At 44.8% G+C, this 10,480-nt stretch overlaps 1 protein-coding gene across 1 annotated transcript in view; it reads left to right on the top strand.

Moving 5' to 3' along the window:
• The first annotated feature begins 10,013 nt into the window (after nt 1–10,013).
• SMOX (spermine oxidase) overlaps nt 10,014–10,480 on the top strand; it is a 39,477-nt gene continuing 39,010 nt past the window's right edge. The window contains exon 1 of the mRNA XM_018567650.1: nt 10,014–10,182. The gene's annotated coding sequence lies outside the window, so the exon portion shown is untranslated. The remainder of the gene's footprint in view (nt 10,183–10,480) is intronic.

Genomic DNA, 10,480 nt, shown 5'->3' with positions numbered 1-10,480 from the left:
CGAGTAGAGGGTTGTTCTTTGTTGGGTGGTGTAGGTGTAAATTAAGATAGTGGTTGACCTTTCTTTTGCCAAATAACCAGTTTGCCCACCTCAATATGGAAGCTGCTTCTTTTTTTTGCTTTTTTGTGCATTAAGAGGATTAACTTGCTGGATAAATAAAGCAGGAAAGAAAAACAATTTGTAAACACAAAAGCATTCTGAATAATTCACTTAAAAACAGGATGCACTCTTGTTTGAATGTTCAGCGGTGTATTTGTCTACACGCCTAAGTGGTTATTTGTGGGATTTGCTGCATGTTTTACTGTGCGTGATTTGTTGTTTTTAATAATTTGGTATCTTTTGTAATTTACATCATTAATGAGTAGGTGTGCGTTTTGAGCTCTTGTGTCTTCAGTAAATGCTTATGACTAAGGATTTGATTTGAAATGCATAAGCTGTTTTTATGCTCTGGGGAGTGCAATTTGGTTCAACTGTACAGCCAGTCATGTATGCTGATCGTCTTTCCCAATTAGTGGAGAAAAGTCAGCAGACAGTTCCTTATACTGACCTCATATATACTTCAATTTACAGTACGCTTAAAGTGAACCTATAAAATGCACATACTAAGCAAAGTATCAGACTCACTTTAAAGTGCATTCAAAATCTTCCTAGTGAAAATGAATCACAGCAAGCTTTCCTCCTTAATTGAATCTACCTGATCACACTGGTGGGAACCTTAACATCTATAGAATGACAAAAAAGTAGAGCGCCCACTCCATGTGAAGGATCATTTCATAATTTGCTTTTAAAAAATGGTAATGTACTCACAAGAGAAAAGTGACACAAGCGTATTCAATGGTTCCCCTCACAGGAGGCTATTGTCCATCAGAAGCCACAGCGCAGCCAAGTCAGCTCACGACCGACGCTATATCAAAGTTGCTCAGGTATGATATCCCTGTAAAAGAAGAGTGTATATACTTTCCTGACCAGCTTCCTTTGCCGCTGGACACTGCACCAATACTGAGGAATCAACACCTGGGAAACTGACCCTTCCCGGAATGTTGATTTCCTCGGCCCCCCACAGACAGAGCCCTTTCTATAATGAGCCATCTCTTTGGGTCATGTGGAGGGGGTGGCAGCCAGAGCACACCAGGTTGCCAAGAGCTGGCCCGTGGGAGGGTGTGTGTGTGTGTGTGTGTGTGTGTGTGTGTAAGGACCATACACATCTTCCCTTCCCAGCTCTTAGCAACCTAGGATGCTCTGGCCTACTGCCAGCTTCTGGCAACCAGTGACGTAAATGCTAGGAGCTCGGTGGGACACTGGCAAGAGTGTCCCACTCAACTCTTGGCAACCAGTGACGTCAATGTTAGGAGCTCGGTGGGACACCGGCAAGAGTGTCCCACTCAGCTCTTGGCAACCAGTGACGTCAATGCTAGGAGCTCGGTAGGACACTGGCAAGAGTGTGCCACTCAGTTCTTGAGACAAGTGATGTCAATGCTAGGAGCTCATTGGGACACCGGCAAGAGTGTCCCACTCAGCTCTTGGCAACCAGTGACGTCAATGCTAGGAGCTCGGTGGGACACCGGCAAGAGTGTCCCACTCAGCTCTTGGCAACCAGTGACGTCAATGCTAGGAGCTCGGTGGGACACCGGCAAGAGTGTCCCACTCAGCTCTTGAGACAAGTGACGTCAATGCTAGGAGCTCGGTGGGACACTGGTGAAAGTTTCCCACTCAGCTCCTGGCAACCAGTGATGTCAGTGAGCTGGGCGGGATACCGGCTAGAGCTGTACAGTACACAACCCCCACAACCTCTCAGAACGTGACCACCAGCACCCCCAAACTTGACCACCAGCACCAAAGGGTATAGTCCATAGCAAGTGTATGTTTGATTTGGACTTTCCATATCAAATTGAGTTTGGCTTGTTAGCTGTCGCTTTAATGTACGGGAAAGGCATTTCCAAAAGTGTTTGTAGTTTGTACCCTTTTGTGGTAGGTACTGGTGCTTTGCCACTTTAGCCAGTAAGGGAAGAGTTAACTTGCCCTGTTATTGACAGGAAAAGCTTTTGTGAACCCCACCCTGGAGTCTAGCACCAGGAAGCCTGCAGGGGAGTAACTACCAACCTAGGGAGGGGAGGATTTATGCTAAGTTTCAGGTAGGCATCACAAGTCGCATACAGAGATGCGACTTGTGATGCCTACCTTGGCAGCTGAGGTAGATAATGGGGACAATCGGCTGAGTGCCTTGGGAATAATCTGAAGACTAGTTCCAGCATTACCCAGCCAGGAATGCCTTACGCCTTGTGTGGGAATACAGTTTTGATAGAACTGTGGCCTCTCCGTATCAGTGGCAAGAGGAAGATGTATGGGACTATCTGAGGTTTCCTAAGCCACTTCGTTCGTCTAAACTGTTATCGATGTTTGCAGACAAGCTCTCAGTTGTATGGTGATGTGGAGTTATGGATGTTACATCCATAAGAAAAAAAATGTGCTGAAGGGTCCAGATTGTGCTGATGTAGATTACAGCAATACCACCTTGAATGCTGCAGGGAAAATGGTGCAGGTGCCTGACCATAGATGGTATAGGAAATTAGGGACACCGGCACTCCAAAGTAGAAAAACGTCTTTTATTGACGTTCCATGCAACCCTTATATGTATACAGTAACACTGTACTTTGAATTGTGGCGGGAAATGACGTCATAGGATCACTTTTGGGCAGTGGTATTGGTCTCTTCACATACAAGGATTTGTATAAATACTTGTCCATATCTGTTTACAATTCTCACTTGTTCTGCCTGATGAAGGGGATCCTGTGTGACCCCAAAACGTTGCAATAAGTGTATTGTTGCATGACACGTCAATAAAAGACGTTTTTCTACTTTGGAGTGCCGGTGTCCATAATTTCCTATACTCTATTCAGACGGTGGCCATCCGTCGACTACTGCTGCACCCAACCTATCATCACGGACTAAGCGGTAAGGAGTGCAATGGGTACACTGACTGTGACCATAGATGGTGCCTGACTATAGATGGTACTAGTGGCTGGGAGAGTTTCACCGGAAGATACCTGGAAGCTTTCTACTTTGAACACTGTTCAATTGTTTGTTTCTATTGGGGTTGTACAAAGTTTCTTTGATGTTTCTGTTAGGTTGACGTTGCTCTCAATCACCCTGTGATGTGTTTGGGAGAAGTGTAAGCAGAGACTCATGGACTGGGAGAAGTCCATGTAACGTAGTTAGTTGAGGTGTGTTCTTTCTGTCTTTCTACAATCTAGAATAGAATAGACATGTGCGATTCGTTTCGCTCCGAATCAAAATTCGTATGAATTTTCTGAAATTCATACATTCGGACACATCTGAATTACCGAATCCCAATGCATCCATTACATGTGTCCGAATACGAATTTCCGTTTCCGAATTTCGGATACCGTCCGAATTTTGTTCAAAAACTAAACTGAATCGGACATGTGACTTTTCTGGCCAATCAGATGTGTTTTTCGGTTTAATGCATCCGAATGGGTCTGAAAAAGCATTTTCGTTACAGCAACATGGGAGCCATATACAGTATTTACATATAATACTGAATCGGAGGTTCCCAGACCTGAATGGCATTTGGGATCTGAATTGCCAAATTGCATTCAGGAGCACCTGAATGCCATTCGGGTCTGGGAACCTCGGCTTTAGTGATATATGTATATGGCTTCCAGGCCCGAATGGCATTTGGGAGCTCCCCAATGGAATTCGGAAATTTGGATCCTGAATGCCATTCTGGTCTAGGAGATTCAGCTTTAGTATTAATATCTGTATATGTTTTTCTGTGGTATTCACAACGAATAGTCATAAAGTCATCCAAAACTAACGAAAATTCGGATTTCGTCCAAATCCGATACCTGAACCGAATTGAATTTCGTATCCGAATCCCGAAATAACGAAATATCCGAACTAAACCAAATTTTTCCGCAGCTTACATGTCTAATCTAGAACTATATTTGCAGTTTAATGGACTACCCAAGTTTAGCCATTAGGTGGTCCTTAGTGTAATTAGCCTAGGGATGGACTTGCAAATTGAGATTTGAAATGTTGTTGACTTTAATGTTATTGGGAGTGACATCCTCTAGGAGTGCTGCTCTGATCTTTTTTTTGTGATGTTGTATTCTTTTACAAATGCTTGCTGCAAATTGTTTGCACTTCGACAGATGTACTGCAATGCATTGTGATGCCTGAGCAGGGCCGTTGCTGCCACTAGGCAAACTAAGCAGCCACCTAGGGCGCACTGCTGCCTAGGGCACACTGCTGCCTAGGGCACAGGCCTTGACCACTCACCCGCCCCCCCCCGTGCCCTCCCCCATACATTTCAAATGGCAAGAGCCAATAGGAAGCTGGCTATTGCACCTGCCCACTGAGCAGAGTTGCAGAACTGAGAGACAACTTTCTCTCTCCAGTTCGTTTCTCTGCTCAGTGGGTGGGGTTTCAACAGCCAGCCTGCTATTGGCTATTTCAAGTGAAAATAGCCAATAGCAGTCTGGTAAATGCTCCCGGCTGCTTACATGCCTAATGCCTAGCTGGCAGGAGAATGGGGCCGCACGGGAGAGAGGGGTGGGAGGGGGTATTAGGGGTTGCACTGTGGTAGGGGGGCTGGGGTGGTTCTGGTCTTGCCTAGTGTGCAAAATAATATAGCAGCGGCCCTGTGCCCGAGACATAGAAATAGGGTGTGCATCAGTACTGAGAGCTGTCATTTGAGTACTTGGTGACCTTTATTGCTATTATACGTTGAAAGATTCTTTAAATTTTACATTGATGTGATTTTACAGTTTGGAGTTTGTAACGCACTGCTTTTCCCTTGAAACCCCTTCCTCATCCATTCTGCCTGCACACAGGATACCTCTGCCATCTGACCATGTTTTATGTCACACCCTAACTATGGTTGTAACATGAAACATGGTCAGAAGCATGAAATTAGACTTTAACGAGTGCTTGCCTTTTATAGCAGTTCCCATAAATGTTTCTGTAAAGGTTTGACATGTTCAACACAATGTACAATGGATCTATTGTAGTCTCTTAATAGTTCTAGGAAGGCTTGGACTTCATGTTAGTTATAGGTACTTTCCACATTTGTATATCTCTATTTTATTAGGTTTAGGCCTTATCTCCTTATCTCTATTTCTTGGGTTTTCACTTCAAACCATAACTATGCACGTTTTCCAACGCCTTCTCCAAATGACTAAAATGTTCTTTGAGCGAGGGAGAATAAATAATTAGTTGTCTAGTTAAATTTACAGATATTTACACTAAACTCAGGAGCTTAATCTTAAAAATTAATTCAAGGACCGTAACTGTTAACAAAAATGTATCTTATTTGTGTATCACTCATCTGTAGATCCTCAAATCATCTCTGAATTGGTGCCGACACTGTCCTTCCTTCTGGAGGGTGACTACTTTTGTTCCCCATGGTCCCTGTGTGTGTTGTAAAGTAGTCACCGCTCCAAGCTCCCTTCTGTGATGGACTACAATCTCACGTTTAGGCATCTAATTTGTATAGGTGCATCGTAATTCACATTTTAAACTCCCATGATGGACTACAATCATAAGTAAACGAAACACGAGATTGTAGTCCATCACGGAAACAAACTTGGAGCGGTGACTACTTTACAACTCACACATGGACCATGGGGAACAAAAGTAGCCACCCTCCAGAAGGAAGAAAGGTGCCAGCACCAATTCAGAGATTATTTGAGGATCTACAGCTGAGTGATAGACATGTGCAATTCCTTTCATTCCGAATCACAATTCGTACAAATTTTCCAAAATTCGGACACATCCGAATTTCCGAATCCCAATGCATCCGAATGTATCAAAATCTGAATTTCCGTTTCCGAAATTTCGGATCCCGTCTTATTTTCGGGGAAACACGGTACATAATACTAAAGCTGAATCTCCTAGACCCGAATGGTATTCGGGAGTCCGGATTTCCGAATAGCATTCGGGAGCTCCAAATCAGAAAGCAACACATGTCTGGGAGTCATATACATTTACATACATAATAGTAAAGCTGATGCTCCAAGACAGCAGACTACCTCTGTCATTATTCATTTTTTTCTTGCTTTCTCCCTCTGGTTCTAGAAGGACTGATGCCCATTTTAAATTTACATTGAGTCCCTACAAATAAGGAAACTACTCAGGGGCGTCCCGAGGCTGGGTGACACCCGGAGTGGTAACCGGATTGTCACCCCGCAGCGACGTCACCGCGCGTGTGCGCGATGACGTCATCGCGCAGTTTTCTGATACCTGCCGGTGGCCATCTTGGTGATGGACGCCGGCAGAGAGAGGAGAGGACAGTCAACCGGCGGGATAAGGTATGCCGCCGGGTCCCCTCCTCTCTCCTGATACTGTCGGGCGTTCGGTCCATGACCGAGCGCCCGACTTTTCAGAGGGGGGTGACACCAAAATGACTGTGAGTCATTTGGTGTCACCCCTCCAATGGTGTCACCCCCACACCCCATTTGTGACGCCACTGAAACTACTATCTCCTGCCTGGTTGGAATCGCTACATCATTTTTTCCTTTTAATTTACAGTAGAATCAAACAAATATGCATTGCTCAACAAAGTATTCCTTTACATTTTGCCCAAGTACTTACAGTCAGCATGTTTCCTACACAGCTCCAACTCTCTCAGCTCGGCTTCCCTGAACTTCCTGTCCAGTAGAAGATCACAAGGAACAGAGCAGTCTCCAGCAGCTCTCCATCTACTAGCTTGGAAAAGAGGGAGGAGCAGGGGAGTGACTTTCCTGGCTGTGCCTATGTGTTTGTGGAGACACACCCAGCTTACTAGCACACACAAAGGTGGCTCCATAGGATCCAGCAAGGAAAAGGAGTCACCCTAAAACAGGATATCAGGACCAGTGCTCAAGGGATCAGCTGATTCTGCAGGGAGCTAAAACCTTTAAGCATCAAGGAGCAGCATCCATTGTAAGTGATTTCATCAGCATTTGAAATAGCGTAAACATCTCCTGACTTTAATATCACTTTGAACATAATTTTATTCCGAATTTGTTAGCAATTATTATCTCTCTTTTAATCCTCTTAACAATTTGGAGTTAAGGTTTTACTGCGGGAGTTTCCAATCAATTCTCCGAAGTAGTTAACGCAAAAAGTTTGGAGTTTAAAGTAGAACTGAAGCCGAATTGCCAGCTTTGTATTCTTTGCATTGCTTATTTCTCTTTTCTTCCCCAGTCTTCTGACAGTGGCCATGTTTACTAAAGGCAGATTATTAGCACTCCTTTCACTTCCTGAATTTCTTGCACATGTGACTAGACATGTGACTAGAACATGTGATCATGCACATCACCTCAGGGAAGGAAAATGCCTTTCCCTGAGCTCTCGTGAGATTACAGATGAGATTTCCCAGCAATGCTCTGCTGATGACAAGGCAATCCCAGTGTGCATTGCTTTGCCAAGCGGAAGTCATTTTGCCCTTTCAATGCAGGAAGTGAATGCTCTGCGAGTGTAATTATTTCACAATCACAGCATTTTACACCTGACATGTCTGTTATTATTAATCATCATATATAGAGGGATGCATTGGTAGAATTGGATTTTGGAGTGTAAAGTTCAGTTTTAAGTGGCGGAGGTCTTGTGGAAGAGGTTGGTAAATAAAGCTATAGATCAGAGTTTAGAAGTATTATTGGGGGTAGGTCCAGACACAATCCTCACCTTAGGTTAGAGTAGGGTTGTCACCTGTCCAGGACTTACACGGACAGTCCGGGTTTTGAATGCTGTGTCCGGGTTTCATGGCAGCAGAAATCCCGGCAACAGGATGTCAGGCAGACAGGGGCAACCAAGCCGCAACTCATGCTCCCTAAAAAATGTCCGGGTGTCGCTGGAAGAAAAGGTGGCAGCCTTAGGTCAGAGTCCTTTTGAAATGTCCATATACCAGAGAAGTAACAAAATACAACCATTATCAAAGTATCATTATTTTCACTGATACAAGAGGATGGCACTGACCAGCTGCCAAAAATATGCAGCACAGAAACAAAAAGGGAACTCCGGACACGATACATGTTTGTAAAACTGAACTCTAGCCACAAAAATGTCATTTAAATAAATTCCTTAATAGCAAAATGGGTATAAATCCACTTTGTGTGCACCAAATGCTTTTGCAATCCCACTTATCACCTTGTAAAATCAGCCTATTAGACTTGTCAGAGAGCAGAGCTGTGGGAGGGGCCAAGCAAACCCCACCCTCTACAGGTTTCCTGCAGAAAAATACATGAGGGGGCGGAGACAAGACCAGTCACCCTGCACAAAGAGAGAGAGGGCAGCAGTGGTCGGTCTTTATTACAGGAGGGTGGGGGGAGGAGACAAGACCAGTCACTTTTCACAAGGAGAGAGAGAGCAGCAGTGACCGGTCTATATTACATGAGGGGGGAGGAGACAAGACCAGTCCCCCTGCACAAAGAGAGAGAGGGCAGCAGTGGCCGGTCTTTATTACAGGAGGGGGGGGCGGAGACAAGACCAGTCCCCCTGCACAAAGAGAGAGAGGGCAGCAGTGGCCGGTCTTTATTACAGGAGGGGGGGGCGGAGACAAGACCAGTCCCCCTTCACAAGGAGAGAGAGAGCAGCAGTGACCGGTCTATATTACATGAGGGGGGAGGAGACAAGACCAGTCACCCTGCACAAGGAGTGAGAGAGCAGAAGTAACCGGTCTTTATTACAGGAGGGGGGGGCGGAGCCCAGACCAGTCACCCTTCACAAGGAGAGAGAGAGCAGCAGTGACCGGTCTATATTACATGAGGGGGGAGGAGACAAGACCAGTCACCCTGCACAAGGAGTGAGAGAGCAGAAGTAACCGGTCTTTATTACAGGAGGGGGGGGCGGAGACAAGACCAGTCACCCTTCACAAGGAGAGAGAGAGCAGCAGTGACCGGTCTTTGTGGTGCGGGGGGGGGGGGGGCGGAGACAAGACCAGTCACCTCGCAAAAGGAGAGAGAGCAACAGTGACCGGTCTTACAGTACAGGAAGTGTCGCTCTGGATTACAGATCTGGAAGACATACACAAAGCTCTCCAATATTCAAGGAAGAATACACATGACTCTGGTATATAGACAATATTTGCTTATCCCAGATTTAAGTTTAATGAATGTTTAGCAATTTAGATCAGTACAAATATGTACAAAACAATAATAAATAATGAAAAGCACACATAAATATTCTTACTACAACACTATGTCATCTATATATGAATAAGGAAAGAACTTTGGAATCCTAATATGGAGGAGGGTGCACAGCTAATAGGAGATCAAACTGTGTTATATATATGTAATATTCATGAGGAGGAGGTTATTCTATGTCATATACATCTAATATTCATGAGGAGGAGGTCATTCTACATTATATATATGTAATATTCATGAGGAGGAGGTTATTCTATGTCATATACCGTATATATAATATTCATCAGGAGGAGGCCATACTATGTAATATATATGTATGATTCATGAGAAGGAGGAGGTCACACTATGTAATATTTATAAGAAGGTCATTCTACATTATTTGTATATGCAATATTTATAAGGAGGAGGTCACTCTGTCATATATATGTAATCATGAGGAGGAGGTCATTCTACATTATATCTATGTAATATTCATGTGGAGGAGGTCATTCTATAGTATATATATGTAATATTCATGAGGAGGTGGTCATACTTTGTAATATATATGTCATATTCATGAGAAGGAGGTCGCTCTATGTCATATGTATGTAATATTTATGAGAAAGTGGTCATACTATATAATATATGTAATATTCATGAGAAGGAGGTCGCTCTATGTCATATGTATGTAATATTTATGAGAAAGTGGTCATACTATATAATATATGTAATATTCATGAGAAGGAGGTCGCTCTATGTCATATGTATGTAATATTCATGAGGAGGCGGGATCTCTGCGGTATACCGATAGCGGGGAGGGATGAGTCGCTCTCTCGGTGGGAGGAGCTGTCCTCTCGTAATGGGAGGAGCCGTCCTCTCGGTGGGGCGGGCCTTCTACACTGATAAACACGGAGCAGATTGATGCAGTGTCAGAGCCTGTACGGCGGATCGCAGAGCAGATCGGAGCGGTCGGGGCCGGATCTGGAGTGATTGACAGCGGGGAGTGATTGACACATCCAGGGAGCGGAGCTGTGTTCACCCCGAGGCTCGGAGGAAGGTACCGCCTGTTATTTCTGCATTGTGTCCTTCTGATCGCGGTGATGTGTATCTGTGAGCTCGGCTCATCTCTGCACCCCTCTAGTAGGAAGTGGGGCGGTGGGGTGTTTATTGGGGGTGCAGTGATCGCTGATCTCCCGCACCATGTGCCATTGTTGTGCTCCGGTTACACATGAGAAGGGATGGGAGGTGTCGGTGCGGTAGTCGGGTGCACTTTGGTTACATTGTAATGACATCTGCAGTCTTGTGTGCCTGGGAGCCGACGTCATGGGGGTCCCTGCAGTGCTAGAGGGATGGGG

Source organism: Nanorana parkeri, unplaced genomic scaffold, assembly GCF_000935625.1.
Source record: "Nanorana parkeri isolate BGI_ZX_2015 unplaced genomic scaffold, ASM93562v1 scaffold1079, whole genome shotgun sequence".
Taxonomy (NCBI): Eukaryota; Metazoa; Chordata; class Amphibia; order Anura; family Dicroglossidae; genus Nanorana; species Nanorana parkeri.
This window is presented reverse-complemented; position numbering and strand designations above follow the sequence as displayed.